Source organism: Mobula hypostoma, chromosome 11 (genome assembly GCF_963921235.1).
Source record: "Mobula hypostoma chromosome 11, sMobHyp1.1, whole genome shotgun sequence".
Classification (NCBI taxonomy): Eukaryota; Metazoa; Chordata; class Chondrichthyes; order Myliobatiformes; family Myliobatidae; genus Mobula; species Mobula hypostoma.
Window position 1 is genome coordinate 21,774,396 of NC_086107.1, and position 19,086 is coordinate 21,793,481.

Consider the following 19,086-nt stretch of genomic DNA (forward strand, 5'->3'; position numbering starts at 1 on the left):
TAGGCATATCTTTCCCTCCCCCCCCCTCTGCATTCCGCAGGGATCGCTCCCTACACAACTCCCTTGTCCATTCGTCCCCCCCATCCCTCCCCACTGATCTCCCTCCTGGTACTTATCCGTGTAAGCGGAACAAGTGCTACACATGCCCTTACACTTCCTCCCTTACCACCATTCAGGGCCCCAAACAGTCCTTCCAGGTGAGGCATCACTTCACCTGTGAGTCGACTGGGGTGATATACTGCGTCCGGTGCTCCCGATGTGGCCTTTTATATATTGGTGAGACCCGACGCAGACTGGGAGACCGCTTCGCTGAACATCTACGCTCTGTCCGCCAGAGAAAGCAGGATCTCCCAGTGGGCACACATTTTAATTCCACATTCCATTCCCATTCTGACATGTCTATCCACGGCCTCCTCTACTGTAAAGATGAAGCCACACTCAGGTTGGAGGAATAACACCTTATATTCCGTATGGGTAGCCTCCAACCCGATGGCATGAACATTGACTTCTCTAACTTCCGCTAGGCCCCACCTCCCCCTCGTACCCCATCTGTTACTCTTTTTTATGCACACATTCTTTCTCTCACTCTCCTTTTTCTCCCTCTGTCCCTCTGAATATACCTCTTGCCCATCCACTGGGTCGCCCCCGCCCCCCGTCTTTCTTCCCGGACCTCCTGTCCCATGATCCTCTCATATCCCTTTTGCCAATCACCTGTCCAGCTCTCGGCTCTATCCCTCCCCCTCCTGTCTTCTCCTATCATTTTGGATCTCCCCCTCCCCCTCCAGCTTTCAAATCCCTTACTCACTCTTCCTTCAGTTAGTCCTGACGAAGGGTCTCGGCCTGAAACGTCGACTGCACCTCTTCCTATAGATGCTGCTTGGCCTGCTGCGTTCACCAGAAACTTTGATGTGTGTTGCTTGAAAAATAAATGTGCTAGGTTTTCTAAAATTGACTATTTCCACCTTAGGCCACAAACTTATCAATCAGCCTTCGGAATCTGTTCTGCACTTTCAGTGTCTTTTCTCTGCAATATTCAAGTAGATAGTATTTATGCATTAAATTCAATTAATCCATAGACTAGTACCTGAGGTGTTTTCTATTTCATAAACCATTTATTAAAAATCAGAACAATTTAGTTTCCGGCAATATTGCTCTTCATTATTTTTGATTCTGCAGGAATCTCGAGCATTGTTAAATACTTAGGGAATCTCACTGGAACCAACTGCAATAGTGAGACCCACTGCTGATAAAAGCAAATCTTAACACATACAGTACCGTGCAAAAGTCCTGGCAGATATACGTAGCGAGGGTGCCTAAGACTTTTGCACAATACTATGTTTGTCAATGTGGAGCTGCGAGTGAGTTTGTAATCTAGCAGGAGTGAAGGAAGTTGGGAATGGCAAGGATGGAATGCCATGAGAGCGGTGTAGGACAGGTGACAGAGAAGGAACGCCAGGCGTGGGGGTGGGGTGGCACGTGTGCAAACTCACTCAGCCCAGAGATGCCAGGTCATTTGATTAGAAACAATTCATTTATCATTCATTACAGAATGTCTCTCTGGTACTTCCACTCTCTCCCCTCTCCCTTCCCCTTCTCCCAACCATGAATCTCTTCTCCCTGCCCAATTCCCACCCTCAGTCCACAACCACAGCCTACATCAGAATCAGATTTATCATCACTCACATATGTCTTGATTTTTTTTCTTTTTTGCAGCAGCAGTAGTAGAATGTAATAAATAAAATTACTACAATACTGTGCAAAGGTCTTAGGGACTCTAGCTATATCTATGTCCCTAAGACTTTTGAACAACACTGTACATCCTAACGATAAGGTGCCTGGTGGTACCATCAATCTTTTAACAACCATTCTCAGGGAAATGGTTTATTTTATATTATTTATTCTTTGGTTATAGATGACACAGGAGAGGTCTCCCTTTAACTTTGATCAGTAACGCTGTTGACTGGTTTGCCCAAGTTCGAGTTCAAATGTACTGTCATTCAACAGTATGCATGTACACTGCTAAACAAAACAACTTTCCCCCAGGACCACAATGCAAAACACAGTACATATATTGCATGCAGCACATTAAGTAATATTAACACAACAATATTAACAGATAATAAAAATATTCTGCAGATGTATAAGCATATACGACACATAGTTAAATCTCCAGCAATATGATGTTACTGGCTCTGTCATAAATAATGTGTACTGGGTGGTGGCAGATGGTGTGAAGAGGCCTGACAGTCTGGGGGAAGAATCCATTTCAGAAGATTGTTAAAAGTCTGTCCTTTAGATATGGTTTGGAACATTTCCTTACCTATGGGGTCATTACATGAATTTAAAAGTCATAGTCACCTTTACCAATTCCAAATGTATTAAATACTGAATTACGCTTTCCACAGATGACATGAGCTATAGACTCTTATCCTTTGGTTTATTTGTGTCCCATAAAATAATCAGTGATTTATGGCACTCCTAAAGCTCTGTTTTGCTGCAGTAGCTATGCTTTGACTACAATACAGTATATATGTTCATTTTCTTTTTGTGTATCACTTATAATATGACATTGTCTTGCTTTCAATTAAGGGGAGCTGTTCTGTGTATGTATCTTCATTTTGTATCAGAAAATAATCTGTTTTTTTCCCTTTATCATCCCTCATATTGCTGAGCTGCACTGCTTTAAGAGATGGTCCTTTGCTAGATTTTCTCCTGTTATTTAATAAATCAAGCTCTCTAAATCATTTTTCCCCCTGTAATTGGGATAAAATCAAAAGAAAGAATTTGTATTTTGGATTGGATCCTAACCATGCCTGTAGGTGCACCAGAAATCTGGGTCACAACCACTCCATGATTCTTAAGGGGTTTAGTTGATCAGTGCTCAATTATTTACATTGCCAATAATCAATAAATTTAATTTTCGTATCAATCAAATAGAAACTGGAAAATGGCTCTCTCTTCTCAAAATCACTTAATGGAATTATTGATGCCGAGTGGCAGCATAAAACAGCTGCAACAATTTTTTTTTCTGTCAAAGCTATAGAAATGTTCATTTGAAAGCACAGCAAGTTTTCTAAGCCAATACACCACAGTTATCACACTCTTCACCAAAGGGACAGCAATCTAATTTTTTTAGCAGTCCACAAGCATTGCATCAACCACTTTCTATCTAATACACTATGTCAGCCCATACCAAGCACACACACAAAATACTGGAGGAACTCAGCAGGCCAGGCAGCATCAATGGAACAAAGCACAGTCGACATGAGACTCTTCAGCAGCCCATACCAACTAATTTTGACCAGCTCTGCAAACATAATTTTATCACTATTAACATACATGACCTTTAATTTCCCTCTCTTCCTGGCCTTGAATCCAGATACTATTTTTTTCTTTGCATTGTCCATAATGTACAAAGAACAGCGAGATAATCTGAGGAAAGACATCTTTGCCATAGAGGGAGTACAAAGAAGGTTCACCAGATTGATTCCTGGGATGGCAGGACTTTCATATGAAGAAAGACTGGATGAACTGGGCTTGTACTCGTTGGAATTTAGAAGATTGAGGGGGGATCTGATTGAAACGTATAAGATCCTAAAGGGATTGGACAGGTTAGATGCCGGAAGATTGTTCCCGATGTTGGGGAGGTCTAGAACGAGGGGTCACAGTTTGAGGACAGAGGGGAAGCCTTTTAGGACCGAGATTAGGAAAAACTTCTTCACACAGAGAGTGGTGAATCTGTGGAATTCTCTGCCACAGGAAACTGTTGAAGCCAGTTCATTGGCTATGTTTAAGAGGGAGTTAGATATGACCCTTGTGGCTACAGGGGTCAGGGGGTATGGAGGGAAGGCTGGGGCGGGGTTCTGAGTTGGATGATCAGCCATGATCATAATAAATGGCGGTGCAGGCTCGAAGGGCCGAATGGCCTACTCCTGCACCTATTTTCTATGTTTCTATGTTTCTATAAAGATGACCCTTCTTTCAGGGAACATCACCATTGGTCATGATTGGAATTTAGTCAGTGGTGATGATACACAACTCATGATTGAAATCTGTCCTACACATTTAGCCAGTGTGATGCAACAGGTGAACATTTATTTCTAGGTTCCTCTTTCCTTCAACACTACTAAATTCCAGGCAACATTTTCACTTCAGGTGTTCCTGGTGTGATTCTACATCACTGAGTCCCAACATATATTTGGCTTTGTCGAGCAACTTTGCTCTGTCCGGAACAGGGAGGATTTCCTGGTGGCCAACCATTTTACTTCCGCTCCCCATTCCCATACTGACATACTGGTCTATGTCCTCCTCTACTGCCACAATGAGAAAACTCTCAGGTTGGAGGAGCAACATCTCAAATTCCCTTTGGACAACTCCCAACCCAACAGCACGAATATCGATTTCTCCAGTAATTTCTCCCACCTCCCCTTCTCTTCTTTGTAATTCCACATTCTGGCTCCCCACTTCACTACTTCTCATCCTCCCTCTGGCGTCCTTCCTCCTTCCCTTTCTTCCATGGCGCATTGCTTTTTACCACTGAGACTCCTGATTTAAAGTACTTCATGTAGTAAACTACAGAGACAATTTTACTCCAACTGCATTAGGAGGAATCCTTCATTGAGAAGCAGCATTACGTCAGAGACAACATTCTTTATCGTGTAAATTACAGATACAAATAAAGAACGTTTCTGAGAATATAATATGTGATCACCGAAAAACTCAGCAGAAAAGAACAACGGTTGAAACATAGTCACGGTTGGAATATAGAGAAATTATTTTTCTGATAAACAGCAAGGTCCCATCATCTATAATGTGACGATAATCTGGTCATGTGTTTATGCAGCTTTGACTTAGGGATGAATCTAGGCTATGAGATCAGGGCCAACATCATCTGAAGACGAAAAGAATGAGAAGAAACTTCACTAAGACATACAAGATCATAAAGAGCTCAACAAATTAGAAACTGTAAGCATAGTTCCACTAGGTAGAAAAACCCAGCCCACTTAAATAAGAAATGAGGAAAAATTTCTTTCCTGAGAGAATTGTACAGCTTTCCATTTCTTTATCCTAGAGAGCACAAATGTTCAGCCCTTATATACATATCCAAGGGCAAGACAGACAATGTTTTTAGACTGTAGGCAGATAAAGGCTTAAGAGTATGAGGAAAGAAAGTGGATCTAAAGCTAATATTCAAATGTCCATTGGTTTTATGAAGTACTGAAACAGACTTGAAGAGCCATAAGGCTGACACTTGCTGCTTTTTCTTACATTCTTTAAAACGTATTAGAATTATAGATTATAGAGGTTCTGCAAAGAGAATTTAGGGAGTTAGGTGCAAAGTTGAAGGACAGGACCTCCAGGGTTGCAATATCAGGATTGCTACCTGTGCCACGTGCTGGTGAGGCTAGAAGTAGGTAGATAATGCAGCTAAATACGTGGCTCAGGATTTGGTGCAGGAGGGAGGGCTTCATGTTTCTGGGCAATTGGGCCTTGTTCCAGGGAAGATGGGACCTGTTCTGATGGGGCGTGTTGCACCTGAAGTGGAGGGGGACTAACATCCTTGCGGGAAGGTTTGCTAGTGCTGCTCCGGGGGCATTTGCAGGGGGAGGGGAACCAGAGTGTTAGAGCAGATAGTGAGGTGGAGGAGGATAAAAGTCATGCGAGAACTGCAAGTATAGTGCATGGAGTAAAGCCAGATCTAAAATATAAAGAGAGGCTTTGAGGAAAGAGAAGCAGAATAAAGGGTGTAAAGGTAGTAAGGTAGAAGGGCTAAAGTGCAGGTACTTCAATACAAGAAGCATCAGGATCAAAGGTGATGAACTGAGAGCTTGGATACATACATGGAATTATAATGTAGTGGCCAATACCAAGACTTGGCTGGCACCAGGGCAGGAATCGATTCTCAATATTCCTGGATTACAGTGCTTTAATAGGGATGGGGGAGAGGGGAGGATGGGTGACATTACTGGTCAGGGATACTATTACAGCTACAGAAAGGGTGGGAGGATGTAGCAGGATCCTCTTTTGATTCAGTATGTGTAGAAGTCAGGAACAGGAAGGGATCAGTTACTGTATTTGGGAGTATTCTATAGGCCCCCTGATAGCAGCGGAGATACCAAGGGGCAGATTGGGAGGCAGATTTTGGAAAGGTGCAAAAATAACAAGGTTGTTATCATGGGTGACTTAACTTCCTTAATATTGATTGGCACCTGATAAGTTCCAATGGTTTAGATGGGGCAGAGTTTGTTAAGTGTGTCCAGGACAGATTCCTGTCACAGTATATTGACAGGCCGACTGGGGGAATGCCATACTAGATCTAGTATTAGGTAATGAACCGAGTCAGGTCACAGATCTCTCAGTGGGTGAGCATCTGGGGGACAGTGACCACCGCTCCCTGGCCTTTAACATTATCATGGAAAAGGATAGAATCAGAGAGGACAGGAACATTTTTAATTAGGGAAGGGCAAATTATGAGGCTATAAGGCTAGAACTTGCAGGTGTGAACTGGGATGATGTTTTTGCGGGGAAATGTACTATGGACATGTGGTCGACGTTTACGGATCTCTTGCAGGATGTTAGGGATAAATTTGTTCCAGTGAGGAAGGTAAAGAATGGTAGGGTGAAGGAACCATGGGTGACAAGTGAGGTGGAAAATCTACTCAGGTGGAAAGAAGGCAGCATACATGAGGTTTAGGAAGCAAGGATCAGATTGAGGAATATAGGGTCGCAAAAAAGGAGCTTAAGAAGGGGCTGAGGAGGAGCTGAGGAGAACAAGAAGGGGGCATGAGAAGGCCTTGGTGAGTAGGATAAAGGAAAACCCCAAGGCATTCTTCAATATTGTGAAGAACAAAAGGATGACAGGAGTGAAGGTAGGACCGATTAGAGATAAAGGTGGGAAGATGTGCCTGGAGGCTGTGGAGGTGAGCGAGGTCCTCAATGAATTCTTCTCTTTGGTATTCACCAATGAGAAGGAACTTGATGATGGTGAGGACAATATGAGTGACATCGATGTTCGGGAGCATGTTGATATTAAGGGAGAGGAGGTGTTGGAGTTGTTAAAATACATTAGGATGGGTAAGTCCCCGGGGCCTGACAGAATATTTCTCAAGCTGCTCCATGAGGTGGAGGAAGAGATTGCTGAGTCTCTGCTTAGGATCTTTATGTCCTCGTTGTCCACAGGAATGGTACCGGCAGATTGGAGGGAGGCAAATGTTGTCCCCTTGTTCAAAAAAGGTAGTAGGGTAGTCCCGGTAATTATAGACCAGTGAGCCTTATGTCTGTGGTGGGAAAGCTGCTGGAAAAGATTCTTAGAGATAGGATCTATGGGCATTTAGAGAATCATGGGCTGATCAGGGACAGTCAGCATGGCTTTGTGAAGGGCAGATCGTGTCTAACAAGCCCAATAGAGTTCTTGGAGGAGGTGACCAGGTATGTAGATGAGAGTAGTGCAGTGGATGTGGTCTATATGGATTTTAGTAAGACATTTGACAAGGTTCCATACGGTAGACTTATTCAGAAAGTCAGAAGGCATGGCATCCAGGAAAGTTTGGCCAGATGGATTCAGAATTGGCTTTCCTGCAGAAAGCAGAGGGTCATGGTGGAGGGAGTATATTCGGATTGGAGGGTTGTGACTGGTGGTGCCCCACAAGGATCGGTTCTGGGACCTCTACTTTTCATGATTTTTATTAACGACCTGGATGTGGGGGTAGAAGGGTGGGTTGGCAAGTTTGCAGATGACACAAAGGTTAGTGGTGTTGTGGATAGTGTAGAGGATTGTGGAAGATTGCAGAGAGACATTGATAAGTTGCAGAAGTGGGCTGAGAAGTGGCAGATGGAGTTCAGCCCGGAGAAGTGTGAGGTGGTACACTTTGGAAGGACAAACTCCAAGGCAGAGTACAAAGTAAATGGCAAGATACTTGGTAGTGTGGAGGAACAGAGGGATCTGGGGGTACGTGTCCACAGATCTCTGAAAGTTGCCTCACAGGTAGACAGGGTAGTTAAGAAAGCTTATGTAGTGTTAGCTTTCATAAGCCGAGGGACAGAGTTTAAGAGTCACGATGCAGCTTTATAAAACTCTGGTGTGGCCACACTTGGAGTACTGTGACCAGTTCTGGTCGTCTCACTATAGGAAGGACATGGAAGCATTGGAAAGGGTACAGAGGAGATTTACCAGAATGCTGCCTGGTTTAGAGAGTATGTATTATGATCAGAGATTAAGGGAGCTAGGGTTTTACTCTCTGGAGAGAAGGAGGATGAGAGGAGACATGATAGAGGTATACAAGATAATAAGAGGAATAGATAGAGTGGACAGCCAGCGCCTCTTCCCCAGGGCACCACTGCTCAATACAAGAGTATATGGCTTTAAGGTAAGGGGTGGAAAGTTCAAGGGGGATATTAGAGGAAGGTTTTTTACTCAGAGAGTGGTTGGTGCATGGAATGCACTGCCTGAGTCAGTGGTGGAGGCAGATACACTAGTGAAATTTAAGAGACTACTAGACAAGTATATGGAGGAATTTAAGGTGGATCGTTATATGGGAGGCAGGGTTTAAGGGTCGGCACAACATTGTGGGCCAAAGGGCCTTTACTGTGCTGTACTATTCTATATTCTGTGTTCTATGTATTATATGGATCCTCTGGTAAATCTGAAGAAGTAGCCCTCCTTGATCACTTTAAGCTCATCTGCAATTATTAACTTCTGAGTTTGAACGCCTTTATATTTTTCACATGAATGAACTCTCGCGCTACGATTGTTGTGCTACATCTAGCTTTTAAAGTCAAAATTATGAAGCAGGCAAAGAGCTCCTTGTCTCCCATGGGCAGAGAATTTACAAACCAATCAAAAAGTGATTCATGTTGAGGTTTTGAATGATTCAATGACCCCAGTAGTTGAGAAATGATCCTGCAGCTTTGCTCTGATCCATTGGTGACACCCCAGAAAGCAAAGCTTACTTTGTTCCTAGGAACACTGATTTACTGATAAAGATATGCATTTGTAAATATAACTTCAAGCTCAATCTTTTTGAATTGACGCTGAATACTCTAAGACTAAACACGGATTGTGTAGAACAAGAAAAAAAATAAATTCAGTTTTTACAAGAGGAAAATAACAAAGTAATACATAACTTATTGGAGGGTTTAGAACATCTTGTTTCAAATGTGCAAGAAGTTATTAATACAGAATTTCCATCTGAATTTGTGTTAGCCTATTTCACATATTTTCTCCGTAACTATCTTGGTGTCTGAGTTAGGCAATTGTGCATGGAGTGGTGATAATAATAGGCATCCGTTAGTCTCGTGAGACCATGGATTTGCGCCTTGGAAATTTTCCAGGGCGCGGGCCTGGGCAAAGTTGTATGGCAGACCGACAGTTGCCCATGCTGCAAGTCACCCCTCTCCATGCCCACGCCACCGATGTTGTCCAAGGGAAGGGCACTAGGGCCGATACAGCTTGGCACCGGTGTCGTCGCAGAGCAATATGTGGTTAAGTGCTTTGCTCAAGGACACAACACGCTGCCTCAGCTGAGGCTCGAACTAGCGACCTTCAGATCACTAGACTGACGCCTTAACCACTTGGCCACACACCAACACGTGGTGATATTGGCAGCAAAAGAGCAGAAAATGTTGAAACTTCTCAGCAGATTAGTCAGTATCGGTCAATGGTGTATGGAGCCAACATTTCAAGTGCATGAAAGGTTCCGACGAAAGGCCATCAACCCAAAGCATTCACTCTGTGTCTCTTTCTGCAGATGCTGCCTGAGCTGCTGAATACTTCCAATACTTTCTGTTTTTATTTCCAAATTTACAGTATCTGCAAGTTCGTGGTTTTGAATTTTGCCAGCAAGATCTATTTGTGAATAAGAACTATGCTGCTAAATATAGCAGCCACCTTACTAAGTCACAATGGAATGTATATAGTTGCAGCAGTTCCATAGTTTGGTTACTATACTAATGTCCAGAGGTATAGATCTTTAACACGGAGGCACTTTTAAATCTTGGTAACAGGAGCAATTAAATTCAATTAAATCAATCTGGAATTTAATTGGAAGGTGTTATCAGTCATGAATTCAGGTTGTCATATAAACTTATTGAGTTTTTGAAGTTCCTTTTACAAAGCATCTTCCACCTGTTGTCTGGTGTGTAGGTAACACTGGACCCATAATTTACTTTCAACTGCTCTCACTGAAATGACGCAGTTATAGAGAAACAGGTTCTTCAGCTCAGCATGTTCATGCCAACAATCAAATTCCTATCTGCTGCACACTATTCCCATTTACCGACAATTGATTCATAGTCTTTTGTGCTTTGCCGATTCAAATGTTCATCTAGATAAATGCAGTGAGAGTACCTGCTTTCACCATCCCCTCGGACACTGCATGCTGGATCCAATTAGCCTCTGGGTGAGAATGTTCCTCCTCAGATCCGCTCAGCCTCTCACTCCTATATCCTCTGCCACAGGAAAACCTTTCTCACTATATCCTCTGTCTCTGCCCCCCTATTTTACTACACTTTTAGCACACCTCAGCTTTCAAGCAAAACCTGACATATTCAATCACTCCACACAACTGGAACATGCCATCCCATGCCATATCCTGGTGAATCTCATGGATATTGCACTGGAGAGGGTGTACATATCCTACAAAGATATATAAGGAAAAATGTATTGGTGAGAATTTTCTTTGAACTGGATCTTGACATCGTTAACTTATCCTTTCAATTAATCCCAGTTGATGCTTGTGCAAACCTTCCACAGCTAAACCTCGGTTCAGATGTTGCTGAGATAGCTTTGTGTAGGAAGAGGGAGGAGGGAAAAAGAAAGCAGGATTTCACTTGTCATCAGTATGGGATGAGTCTGACAACAGACCCTGAATGTGCAAGGTTAGGAATGAACGTGGATCAGGAGTTAACTAGCCTGTCAGCTCTCACCTCTGGGCTCAATTTCAATTATAATGGTAGAGAATAAATGATGCCTTTACTGCCGTCTCCAGCTCCTCTCATGAGTGAGAGGGGAAATAAAATCAGGAGGACATTAATAGGGCTCATCAGACTGACATCAATTTAAAAAACTATCCTCTTGGTATAGAGATATCTCAAAGATAGCTTGTTTATGAAATCTTTGCAGTTTTTAAAACAAAAGAGCACAAAGACCAAAGTGATACCAGTTTCATAAAAAACATTTTTTGACAGATACCTTTTAGTTGTAAGGAAGTAAAATAGGTGAGACAACTGGTAGGTAATAATTTCAAGAAGAAACCCTATACAGGTTACACGATACTGTCACTCCATTTGATATTTGTGTGTTCCAAAAAATTAGACATCCTCCCAGCATAATGCAACGCTCATTAAAAACAGTGTGGCAGGAAGTTAGCAATGAGTTCCACCTCAGTATATGCAATGAGTCATAACCTATGCAGATCTCAATGGAACCAGCCTCATTCTAATCCAGTTTCTACCATTTCTCTCAGTATTCAAAGAGGACTGTCAACCTAAAGAGTAAAACCCACATGGCTGGCAGACAACCAGGCTGCAGGAGAGTGATTGTATTTCTTTGTTATGCTGTGAATCCTACAAGAAAATAAATCTTAGGGTAGTAGAGGTGACATATACATTCTTATATAATAAATTTACTTTGAAATTTGAAATTTGAAATTTAAAGGAGGCTTCAACTCCTCCCTCAGAGCCAGCCACTTTCTCAGAATTACTTGCCACATGTACCTTTATGCACGTGCTAACTATGGGATTGACACTGAGATATGCATAACATTATTTTCTCTTCACTTGTCAGATTCCTGCACTGGTAGCCCTTTTTGTTCCTGCTTATCTCCTTTCTGAAGATCTGCAACATTCAATCACCTGTCCCACCTGCCTCACATTTTATTTTCCTCTTGCTTTCGTCATGTGTCATTCTCTTGCCACTGTCTTTCAACTTCCCTCCCTTACCTGGCACAGACTGTCTGTCATCTTACACCCTGTCTCAGTCTACCAATCACCTTAAATTCACAACCTTACTTCCTCTTTCTTACTGGCCAATTACCCTCTTGAATTCTCAATGACTCTTTAAAACATTGACAATTCCTTTCCTCCCACAGATGCTGTGCGACCCAAAACAACACTCCAGCAGATTGTTTGTTGTTCCAGATGTCAGCATCTGGAGCCTGTCGTGTTTACATGATACCTCCTCTCTTTCACACTCTATAAGGCCCTTTAGAATGTGTCCAAGCCATCTTTGGTTATCTTGCTGACATGTCCAACTGAGAGCAGTGACCATTTAAATGATGCTTAAATGAAGATATTCAGCATGCTCTTGATTTGTTATGATGTTCAGTGGCAGCTCCCACTTACATTGTCAGAATCTGAAATTTGCATTGTTCCTTGATGGATATGTGCAGGACTGACACTAGGAAAGTCCCAGACTTACAAACATCGATTTTGATCAGAAGGGGCCAACTAAGCTTCAGAATCGGTATACTTTCACCCAATTATTTACACTGAATGCAATTAACTTTGTAACATATAGAGCTGGGATGGAGGTGCCAATTTTTACACCTTCCTCCCCTTTCTCAATCTCTCTGTCTCTATCTTTGGAGACAAGCCGTCAACAGACATCTTTTATAAACCTACCAATTCCCATGACTATCTTGACCACACCACTTCCCACCCTGTCTCCTGAAAAAAATGAAATTCCCTTTTCTCAGTTACTTCGTCCCCACCGAACTAGTTCCCAGGATGAGGCTTTCATTTCCAGGACATCAAAAAAGTCCTCCTTTTTCAAAGAATAAATTTTCCCTTCATCCACCAGTGATTCTGCCCTCACCTACATCTCCTCCACTTCCTGGACATCCACGCTCACCCCATCTTCCCACTGCTTTAACAGTAATAGAGTTCCTCTTGTCCTTACTTACCACCCCATGAGCCTCCACATCCAACACATCAATCTCTGCAACCTCAACCATCTCCAGAGGGATCCTACCATTAAACACATCTTTACCTTATCCCCACTTTCTGGTTCTCGCACTAATCTCCCTCCTGGCACTTATCCATGCAAGCTACACCTGTCCATTGACTTCTATTGTCAAACCCAACTAGTCTTTCCAGGTGAGGCAGTACTTCACCTGCGAATCTGCTGAGGTCATCTAATGTGTCTGGTGCTTCCGATGAGGCCTCCTCTACATTGATGAAACCTGTCATAAATAAGGGGCTGCTTTGTCGAGCACCTCTGCAGAACATCCTGGTGGTCAAACATTTTAATTCTGATTCCCATTTCCATTCTGACATGTCAGTCCATGGCGTCCTCTTATGCCCCAGTGAGGTCATCCTCTGTGTGAAAGAGCAACACCTGATATTCCATCTGTTTATCTTTCTGATGCCACCTTGAGTACCGACACAAGAGAAGTGTACGAGCATTGGAACTGGTATGATGAAGACTGAAGAGGTTAATGCATTTGGGTCAATAGTTAAGAATTGGAGAAATTTATGAGCTCCAGTTCTTAAATTCAAAAACTTTGGAGTAGATAGATTGTGGAGAAAATGTTTGACCCCAGAAAAGAAAACCTGAGTATTTTATCTTGTTATAATCGTACTGATAATGTTTGCTACTCAACATCTTAGACCTTCCCCACTTATATAGTATAACGTTTGACAGGTTAGCCAGACATTTATTTAAATTTCTGTATGAATGTAACTCGGGAAGACCTTCCTGTTGACTAAAGCTGCTGGCTTGTCTTTTGGTTCTGGTGGAGGCATTAATGCACGTTCCTTGGCCTCCTCTCATGACACAATGAGGCTACCCTCAAGGTGAAACAGCAACACCTTATGTTCTCTTAGGGTAGCCCCCAACCTGATGGCATGAATATCGATTTCTCCTTCCAGTAAAAAAAATCCCTCCCCCTCCCCTTCTCTTCTGTTCCCCACTGTGATCTCTTACCTCTCCTCACCTGCCTGTCACCTTCCCCTGGTGCCTCTCCTCCTTCCCTTTCTCCTGCGGTCCACATCCTTTCCTAACGGATTCCTTCATCTCCAGCCCTTTACCTTCCTCACCCACCTGGCTTCACCTATCAACTTCCAGTTATTCTTTTTCCCCTCCCCTCATATTTTTATTCGGTCCAAAACATCGACTGTTTATTCCATAGATTTTGTCTGACCTGTTGAGTTCCTCCAGCATTGTTGGTGTGTTGTATTCAGAGCTGAGAAAAACAGTCTCGATGTATTGGTATACTAAATAACTTGCGTTGCCACTTGCTACTTGAAACTGAAAAGTTTAGATAGCGTGGAAGTAATGAGGATATCTCCATTTACAGGAGGGTCTTGAATCTGAAGGCACAATCACAGAATAAAGGGGCATCGCTTTAAAATTGAGATAAGAAGGAATTTCTTCAGACAGTGGGTGTTAAATCTGTGGAGGCCAAGGTCTTGGGTATACTTATGGCAAAGATTGGTAGATTCTTGATTGGTAAAGGGTTGAGGTTTATGAGGAGAAGGTAGGAGCATGGGGTTGAAAAAAGGATCAGTGGATCAGGCAATGGTTCAAATGGTCTAATTATTTTGTGATCTTATGATCTTGTGGTCCTCATCTGAGAATATCTACATTTTAATATTCACATTTTCTGTCCAGTGCTCACCTACCTATATGCCCATCTACTACCGTGTGCCTCCTAATCTCCAGTGCCAAAAATCCCTAAAATCTCTGCTTTGGACTTTCACACCCTGATGATATTGTTTCATGATCAGCAGATGTGACTTTAGCTGTGTGAATCTTCCTGGTCTCAGCCATTCCTCTTCCCTGCTCTCACAAGTTCCTTCTCTCTTTCCACTCAATTCTTAAATCATATTTTCTTGTCCAAGCTTTGGGTCAGTTATCCCTAATATTTCTTTTCATTTTGTAGAGGTAACGTTTAGTCAATTACTGTGATGTGAAACACCACTTAGGATGCAAAAGGCTTTGCTTCTACAGGGCAGGAGGCAGATGCTGAAGGGCAAGAGGCAGATGCTAGAGAGTACCCCAGTGGCTGTCCGTCCCCCTTAACAATAAGTACTCCTCTTTGAGTACTGTTGGGGGAGATGGCCTACCTAGGGGAAGCAACAGTGGCTGCATCTCTGGCACAGAGTCTGGCCCTGTGGCTCAGAAGGGTAGGGAAAGGAAGAGGATGGCAGCAGTGATTGGGGACTCTATAGTTTGGGGTTCAGACAGGCGAGTCTGTGGACGCAGGAAAGAAACACAGATGGTAGTTTGCCTCCCAGCTGCCAGGGTCTGGGATGTTTCTGATCGCGTACATGATATCCTGAATTGGGAGGGAGAACAGCCAGAGGTCGTGGTACATATTGGTACCAACGATATAGGTAGGAAAAGGGAGGAGGTCCTGGAAACAGACTACAGGGAGTTAGGAAGGAAGTTGAGAAGCAGGACCTCAAAGGTAGTAATCTCGCCATTACTGCCTGTGCAACGCGACAGTGAGTACAGGAATAGAATGAGGTGGAGGATAAATGCGTGGCTGAGGGATCAGAGCAGAGGGCAGGGATTCAGGTTTCTGGATCACTGGGACCTTTTTTGGGGCAGGTGGGACCTGTACAAAAAGGACGGGTTGCACTTGAATCCAAGGGGGAAAAATATCCTGGCAGGGAAATTTGCAAAGGCTATTGGGGAGGGTCTAAACTAGAATTGCTGGAGGGTGGGAACCGAACTGGAGTGACGGGGGGAAATGGCGGTTGACTCACAAATAGAGAAAGCTTGTAGACAGTGCGAGAGGGAGGTTTGAGATGTGTCTATTTTGATGCAAGGAGTACTATGAACAAAGTAGATGAGCTTAGAGCGTGGATCAGCACTTGGAGCTATGATGTTGTGGCCATTATAGAGACTTGGATGGTGCAGGGGCAGGAATGGCTACTTTGAGTGCCAGGCTTTAGATGTTTCAGGAAGGACAGAGGGTGAGGCAAAAGATGTGGGGGCGTGGCACTGTTGATCAGAAATAGTGTCACGGCTGCAGGAAAGGAGGAAGACATGGAGGGGCTGTCTATAGAGCCTCTGTGGGTGGAAGGTAGGAATAGGAAGAGGTCAGTAACTCTACTGGGTGTTTTTTTATAGACCATCCAATAGTAACTGGGAGATGGAGGAGCAGATAGGGAGACAGATTCTGGAAAGGAGTAATAATAACAGGGCTGTTGTGGTGGGAGATTTTAATTTCCCAAATATTGACTGGCATCTCCCTAGAGTGAGGGGTTTAGATGGGGTGGAGTTTGTTAGGTGTGTTCAAGAAGGTTTCTTGACACAATATGTAGATAAGCCTTCAAGAGGAGAGGCTGTATTTGATCTGGTATTGGGAAATGAACCTGGTCAGGTGTCAGGTCTCTCAGTGAGACAACATTTTTGAGATAGTGATCACAATCCTATCTCCTTTACCATAGCACTGGAGAGGGATAGGAACAGACAAGTTAGGAAAGTGTTTAATTGGAGTAAGGGGAAATATGAGGCTATCAGACAAGAACTTGGAAGCATAAATTGGAAAAAGATGTTCTCAGGGAAACGTACAGAAGAAATGTGGCAAATGTTAAGGGGATATTTGCATGGGGTTCTGCATAGGTACGTTCCAATGAGACAGGGAAAGGATGGTAGGGTAGTAGAGCTTACGAAAGGTTCAAAAATCTAGGTAATGATAGAGATCTAGACGAGTATAAGGCTAACAGGAAGGAGCTTAAGAATAAAATTAGGAGAGCCAGAAGGAGCCATGAGAAGGTCTTGGCAGACAGGATTAAGGACAACCCCAAGGCATTCTACAAGTATGTGAAGAGCAAGAGGATAAGACGTGAGAGTATAGGATCAATCAAGTGTGACAGTGGAAAAGTGTGTATGGAATTGGAGGAAATAGAAGAGGTACTTAATGAATACTTTGCTTCAGTATTCACTACAGAAAGGGATCTTAGCGATTGTAGGGATGACTTACAATGGATTGAAAAGTTTGAGCATGTAGATATTAAGAAAGAGGATGTGCTGGAGTTTTGGAAAGCATCAAGTTGGATAAGTCACCAGGACCAGATGAGATATACCCTAGGCTACTGTGGGAAGCAAGGGAGGAGATTGCTGAGCCTCCGGTAATGATCTTTGCATCATCATTGAGGATGGGAGAGGTTCCAGAGGACTGGAGGGTTGCAGATGTTGTTCCCTTATTCACGAAAGAGATTAGAGATAGCCCAGGGAATTATAGACCAGTGAGTCTTAATTAATTGGTTGATAAGTTGATGGAGAAGTTCCTGAGAGGCAGGATTTATGAACATTTGGAGGTGGAGGTGGAAACGATAGGGTCTTTTAAGAGACTCCTGGATAGGTACATGGAGATTAGAAAAATAGAGGGCTATGGATAATCCTAGGCAATTTCTAAGGTAAAGACATGTTTGGCACAGCTTTGTGGGCCTGTATTGTGCCATTGGTTTTCTATGTTTCTTTATCTTTTCCAGCCATCGTTCTCCAGCTTCTTACTTTATTCCTCTCACCTGGTGTTAACTATCACCTTCCAGCTTCCTACTTCATCCCCTTCACCTGGTCTCACCTATCACCTGTCAGCCTGTATTCTAGATGTGCTGAAGGCTCTCAGCCAGCAATTTCAACTATTCACTTCTCTCCATAGATGCTGCCGGGTCTGCCGAGTTTCTGCAGAATTTTGTGTGTATGTAGCTCTTTCAGGGCTCCATTTACTGTCCCTCATGCTTCTCCTAGCATCCTGAGATAGATCTCATTCTCTAAAATTTATCAACACATGGCATCTAACAACTCCTCTTTGCTGATTGTACTATATTCTAGAATATCAGCATACCCCTCACACCCGCACCAAAATCACCATGTGTTTGTGTGTTTTAAAGCATTGTTTTCCCATTCCATTGAAGGATGATTACAACTTTGTTCAGTGTATTAGGCATAAATATAGGGTGTAGTTATGTGTTAAACTCCATTCCTCCCATTCAGTTCCAAAGCAGTCATTTGGACTAAATTTTACAAGTAATGTTCACAGCTTGTACATTCAGTGACCACTAAATTTATGTTCATGGTCTTCTGCTGATGTAGCCCATCTACTTCAAGATTCAACGTATTGTGCATTCAAAGATTCAAGGATGCTCTTCTGCACATGACTGTCATAACATGTGGTTATTTGGGTTACTGTCACCTTTCTGTTAGCTTGAAGTCTAGCCACTCTTCTCTGAATCACCGCTCAATGGATTTTTTGTTTGTTTCTTGCACCATTCTCTATAATCTCTAGAGACTGTTTCAAGCAGCTTGTACATGAAAATCCCAGCAGATCAGCATTTTCTAAGATACTCAAACCACCCCACCTGGTACCACCAATCATTCCATAGTCAAAGTTACTTAGATCACATTTCTTCCTCATTCTGATATTTGGTCCGAATAACAATTGAACCTCTTGACCATGTCTGCATGCTTTTATGCATTGAGTTGCTGCAATGTGATTGGCTGATTAGATATTTGCATTAATGAACAGGTGTACCTAATAAAGTGGCCACTGAGTGTACATTACCACATTACACATGAAACAAATATTTCCCCCATGTTACCTTCTTAAATGTTCAAGCAGTTGGTTCCAACAATTTGAAGATACAGATGGAGTTCAACCCAGATAAGTATGAGGTGGTTCTTTTTGGTAGGTCAAATATGATGGAAGAATATAGCATTAATGGTAAGGCTCTTGGCAGTGTGGAGGATCAGAGGGATCTTGGGGTCCAAGTTCATAGGACACTCAAAGCTGCTATGCAGGTTGACTCCGTCGTTAAGAAGGCATACAGTGTATTGGCCTTTATCAATTGTGGGGTTGAGTTTAAGAGCCGAGACGTAATGTTGCAGCTATATAGGACCCTAGTCAGACCCCACTTGGAGTATTGTGCTCAATTCTGGTCGCCTCACTATAGGAAGGAAGTGGAAACGTGGAAATAGAGGTGTACAAGATAATAAGAGGAATAGATAGAGTGGATAGCCAGCGCCTCTTCCCCAGGGCACCACTGCTCAATACAAGAGGACATGGCTTTAAGGTAAGGGGTGGGAGGATCAAGGGGGATATTAGAGGAAGGTTTTTTTACTCAGAGAGTGGTTGG

General features: G+C 43.0%; 1 protein-coding gene across 2 annotated transcripts in view; it reads left to right on the plus strand.

Annotated features, from left to right (window-relative positions):
- Positions 1–19,086, plus strand: part of luzp2 (leucine zipper protein 2) — a 427,971-nt gene that overhangs the window by 401,452 nt on the left and 7,433 nt on the right. The gene's annotated exons all lie outside the window — the stretch shown is intronic.